This window comes from Manacus vitellinus, unplaced genomic scaffold (genome assembly GCF_001715985.3).
Source record: "Manacus vitellinus isolate BGI_N305 unplaced genomic scaffold, ASM171598v3 scaffold_40_pilon, whole genome shotgun sequence".
NCBI lineage: Eukaryota > Metazoa > Chordata > Aves > Passeriformes > Pipridae > Manacus > Manacus vitellinus.
The window spans coordinates 6,311,933-6,317,936 of record NW_021940541.1 but is presented as its reverse complement, the minus strand read 5'-3'; the positions used below and the strand labels follow the sequence as shown (position 1 = coordinate 6,317,936).

Sequence of the window (6,004 nt, the reverse complement as noted above, 5' to 3'; positions counted from 1 at the left end):
TGGATCAAGGGTTGGACTTGATGATCTCAGAGGTCCCTTCCAACCCAATTGATTCTATGATTCTATGATTCTACACCAAATAGATACTTTGGAAAAATATATTTGAACTCTCTCATTAAAAAAAGCCCAACAAAACCAAACCAAACCCAGGCTTATTCATGGTGTAGCACCCTTCCTTCTGATGCAGTCTCCTAATAAAGCATTATTATCCATGACACAGCTAAAGGGTGCTAACCATCAAGGTTCCATGGGAATGCAATAATAGGAGCAGGGTTGTAAACCCCAGGGCTTAATCCCAATCAAATTCCAAGTTCAGTGGTTATATTTGCCCCCTAGACTAATAAGCAGTTCTTCACTTTTGGTTTAAACATTTACACAGTATTGCCAAGTGCTGATGGTTTCAGAACCAGCAGTTGCATATCAACAGTGGACATTGACAGGCCATGTTGTTAATTATATTTGCAAAGTACATTGGGATGCTTTGGGATAGCAGAGTCAGTGCAAAAGGCAAGGTAATTGGTCTGTGTATATTTGGAGGGATGAAAGAGTCTACTGAACACACATTGTTAAGTGACTGGAATCTTTCCATATCTTAAGTGGCCTTTAGATTGGAAACAAACACTTCAGGATGGATTATTTATTTTAAAAAAAGGAATTAATGGGGGTAAATCAACACACATTTTGGAAAATACTTCTTCTTGCTTCTACATGAGAGTGTCAGGCAGATCATCATAATTTAGCACATTTTAACTATAGTTTTATTGTACCTCATTTTTCAATAGTAATTTTCCAGAAGCTTTGGGTTTGTAATGTTGTTAAAAAATTAGATGTGTGACATAATAAACAGAATCCTATTCTTTTCTCATTAAGTGTTGTCTTGTCTATTTGCAGTTTACACAGAGGTTGTTTCCAAGAGAAGGATGTAATTTAAAGGATGGAGACATCATCTATACCATCCCTTATCTCTTAACAGCCCATCATTTGTGTTGTAAGTACCCAGTATATTTTCTTCATCCTTTTTTTCCTTGCTCAAAACTGCACAGCATTGCTCTGTTTCTTTTTTTGCTGGGGAAATAAATGTTTTGATAAGGGCCCAATTACATCAGTGCTGAGTACTCTAAATTCTAAATTTAGTGTTCCCACTCCAAATTCTCAGTACATTTAGTTTCACATATCTCAAAGTGTCAGGAAGCTCCAGTCACATATTTTTTATGAAAACAGCGAACTGTGTGTAAACAGCAGAAGTCTGTCTGATGTGGATTTCTGAGTGGATTTTTTTTAAGGTTTGCAGGGCTAGATACCAGTGAGGTTGATTTTTCTAGTCTGTCTGTTTTGGTGTAGGAATCAAAACCAGGCTGGTTTGTATCAGGCCCTTGATGCAACTTAGAAATACTAAAGCTGGCTGGCCTGCCCATTTAGGTTCCCAATTGAATCCAATGGTGTTAATCAAGAATCCCAAAGAATGGATGCCTCTTTGGAGTTGCAGGCGACACTTGGCAAATTAAACCTGGTTTTCTAAGAGTGCTTTGAATTCCTTCATTAACTGGCTGCTGCATTTTGCAGATGGTTGGATCAGCAGCCAGATCTCTGCAGCTGTGTGGACTGGGCAGACAGGTGGGTAATTTTTGCATTTGTGAGTTGACCATCAACAAGAAACAGATTTTAACAGCAATGGGAAAGGGAGGATTTGAGTACAGGGTTAACCTCGCTGTTCACACTTCTACACATCCAGTGACAAATTCTGTTTTGTATTGAAGAGCTTGACTGCCTCCTTCAATACCTGCATGCCTTCAATTTGCCAACTTCTTAACAGTAAAGAACTCTTAAAATATTTAGTGTTTATGAGAATGTAGATAATACAGTGTGCACTGAAAGTAATTGAAACATTTGGTACCTGAGTCATGAAGTGAAAAGAGACAGTGAGCTCCTATATCACTTACCTACATTTTGTTGGGTAGTGACAGCTTAATGTATAAAGGTGAAACAATTGGACTTTCTTCAAAACACAAATGGGGTTTTACAGAAAATTTTACTTCTTTTTTTAAATTGACCTTACATTCGTTATGTTTTTGCAGTTTGACAACCTGAGGAGGAAAACAAGTCAAAAGCACAGATAGCTGGGGTCTGAAATTTTCCACTTTCTTGTATAACAACAGAGTAAGTGACAAAGAAGTAAGATCTGGGTATACAGCAGAACTCTCAGTAAGTGTGCACTTAAAACTGTTTGTGTCCCTGCATGCTCTGCAAGGGAGAAATTCTTTCTTTGAGGTAGTGTCATAGTGCACTTGACTTTGTGTTTTAAAAGACAAAATTCAAAAGCAAAATTAATTTTGGAAAAGGATTTGAATGCCTGAGGATTAGTTACAACATTTTCCTGTGGTGTTCACTTCCCAAGAATGGTATACCTAATAAATATGATACTTTGTAGGCCTGGCAGACAATTAACAGATATTTAGTTTGTGATGGACCAAAAAGTTGATCAGTTTTAGAAACTCCTCTTACAATAGAAAAATGTTTTGATTTTACAGCATTGCTGTTCATAATGATGTTTTTTTAATTGAGTGCTCTATAGATATTTGGTATTTAAAATGGGAAAAATATAAGCAAAAAAGAATGGTAAAGGAAAAACCAACTATCTGTATGAAAGCCCAAGAACTAGAATAAAAAAAATTATCCACAGCAGTCCCTTTTGGAAGCCATATATACTGTATTTTATCTTCCTGAAAGTTACAAATATACTTGAGATTGAAATTTTAAAAAACATGCTAGGACAGAGATGGATTAGGGAGAAATGATACATTTATTAGTCATCTTTACTGAATAATCCACTCCCCTTTCCCATTTGCTTGGTTTCCACTAATTCACACAGGAAATGTTTGGAGATGGTTGATAAACTCAATCTACTCCATGCATTATTATTGCAGGACTGTGCTGTTTGCTGGACTAATCTCAATAATATGTATGTATGTATTTTCTTAAACTTCCAGAGTCATGTTTCCAAGCTTTCGAAGCCCAGATCCCATAGGATTATCTAAATCTGACATTTATCTGGGTAAAAGCTAACACATAAAGCATCATAGCTAATCACAGGTTTTTTATACTTGCACTTGGAAAAGAAAGAGCACTGGAAGTGACACACTAACAAATAATACATAATCTGTCCACGTGAAGTAATCTTTGCTGCTTTGTTACCTCCTCCATACGCCACATGCACCACTGACAAATACAGCTTGTTAGCTCTGTAGTTGAGAATCATGATGTTTATTGTAACATGCACAATAAGTAAATCATCACTGAAAACTGGGATTGGGAGAAATCACCTGTTTAAGATTCCAAGGCACGCTGCTATTTTTTTTTTAAGTCACGTGATTTTAAAGTACGAATATGTGGCAAAACTCTTTGCTTGGTCACACACAGTATGGAAAGAAAAAATGTAATCATGAGATTACATGAGAGATCAAAACACCAAAAGTCTTATTTTACACACTTGCATAAAATCTACAATCTGGAAGGAGCTTAAGGAGTTCATCTAGTCCATCTTCTCTGACCCAGAGGAAGCTTTAGTCTGTCATCTTCATCTTACTCCTCACTGTTCTGAACATCAAAAGCTTTCCTTAAATACTTAACTGATGTCATTTAGAGTGACAATTGACCCCATTCTCCCCTCCATCCAAATTTGAACCATAAAACATTCTCAAACTTTCTTGTTTCCAAGACAAAACTCAAAAACAAGTGTATTAGGAAATATGTTTTCTTCTTATACTTACTATAAAAGTAAGTATAAATCATGAAATGTCCCATGCAAATTTTGACTGAAAAAACCCCCAACCATAAACAGAGATGATAAATAGCAAGGCCTATTTCTTCCCTTATTTCTGTGCAAGATACATGAGACTATAGAATAATGAATAGAACATTGTGTCAGGCACAATTCAGTATGTATTCCAGTCAGATATTCTTCAAGTGTGGCAGGACAATCTTAAAAGAGTGTTAAAATAATCCTTACCTTGCCTGTGCCTAGAGAAGCCCAACTACATGTGCTATTGGTGTATAGCTATCATAAAAATAAATTAGCCAGTCTGCATTTTCAGGTTAATCTTCAATTTCATAATTGAATCAGTAATTGCTATAAGTTAATATAATTAGGTGCTAACACTTAATTGAGAATTATTTATTCAGGAATCTTCACTATTGTAACATTTTTTATAGCTCCAAATCATTCTGAGTAATGTACTGCATTAAATAAGCTTAACCAGAAACAGAATGGACATTACCTGGAATCTTGCAGTTTAGTTTTGAGCTGTTTTTTATCACTCAGGTTTTTACTGAAACAAGAGAAGAAACAGGGTTTTGTCAGTCTTTCTAGTTCTGCCCATAGCTGAAGTGCCACCTGAGCATTTTTAAAAGATTAAGCCAAATTGTATTGGAGAGACTCCTGCTGTCTCCAGTGGTTGTTGATGAAGGCCCCAAGAGAAGACTTTACCTCTAAGTGTCTCTCAGAATAAGTGACCTGCAAACCCTGATCAGTACTGGTGATGGAATGTGTGCTTTTACATCTAGCCTCATATCCAAACAGGAATTCATAATGGGTTTGTTTCACAAAAAAATGGAACTTTATATCCCAGAACAGAGGTGCTATGGCTAATAAACCTGAATACACAATGGTGCAGTTCAAAAATCATCTCAAGGATCAGTGAGGGTTTTTTCTGCACTGAATGGTTTGAATAAGTTGCATTTCTTCTTTGTGCTTGAATTTGCTTGAGTTTGTCTCATCCTTCCCTTCTCCTGCTGCAGCAGTTGGCTCATTCCTGTGCTGACCAAAGCCTAAATCAAAGTGTATCCTCTGTGAGGTCTGTGAAGGGAGGTTGGGTTTGAGTGTGAGCACAAGTCTGGAGATACCATGACAATGCATGGAGAGAATATGTCCAGCTCTTTTAGATAATCCACAATATGCAAAAGTAAAGGAAGCACGGAATAATCAGCTTTTGACCTCAGTCCTACTGTAGATCAGGTCAATTGGGTAGAAGGAAATACGAAAATTTAGAAGGCAACTTGTGTGTTACATCCAAATTTTGCATTGCTTATTCTACGTATTTCAGACCAGGGTGTGTCTTGGTGAGCAGTTCACAGTTGTTTCCCTTGCTGGTTCAGCAGAGAAAAAAATGAATTTTTCAAACTGATGTGAGGGTGTTAAGATGACTCCCAGGGAAGTCAGCATTAGTTGTGCTGTTAGATGTCTGCTTCCACTCTATAAAGCAACAATGAAGTTCAGTAGGTTCAACAGAACTTCAGAATTACTTTGATAAATTTGTCAGAGGAAAGAAATATTAAAATCTGTGTACTGTCTGTTTGCCTTTTTTCTTGAAATATAAATTAATTATGACTATATAAAAACCTTTTACCATAGCTAATTAATCAGAATCTCCTAATAAACTATGTGTCGACAGCACTGTATGTCTAATTATCTTTTTCACTTCAGAATTGTGCAGTTGAATAATGAAGAAAACATTACCTGATGAATTCTTTTATTTTATGATGATATCTCTAGAGACAGAAAAGACAGAGCGGCTTAAATGCCATCTTAAATTACATCTTGGCCTTGGCAAGCTTTCAGCTGGTTTTGATTTGCATGGAAACCATTTTTGTAAGACTCATATTCTCTGAAAAACAGAACTTAAAGCTATAACTAGAATAAATTATCTATAGCTATTTAGGGCTCTATTAAATCTAGATGCTAGGCACCCTTTTCACATGCAGAATGCAATGGAACAGCTTTTAATACCCTGTCAACCTGTTCTGTGAAAAGTCGATTGGGCAGGGAAGGTTTGATTTGGCTGGTTTTATTAAAATATCTTTCCTCTCCTTGCACCATCATGAACCACTCAGCCTAATTTAAACCAGGCAAATTCACCAATCTGTCTTGCATGTCTATAGAAACAGCTTTTATTTTTTAAAGTGATGACATCCACACATAACTGTTGGCATGCAAGCTCAAGACACAGTT

General features: G+C 36.4%; 1 long non-coding RNA gene across 1 annotated transcript; it reads left to right on the top strand.

Moving 5' to 3' along the window:
* Positions 1–889: 889 nt before the first annotated feature.
* LOC115307680 lies at positions 890–2,161 on the top strand. The gene is made up of 3 exons (XR_003916027.1): positions 890–988; positions 1,564–1,614; positions 2,076–2,161. It is a non-coding gene; the product is annotated as an uncharacterized LOC115307680 (long non-coding RNA).
* The last annotated feature ends 3,843 nt before the right edge of the window (positions 2,162–6,004 follow it).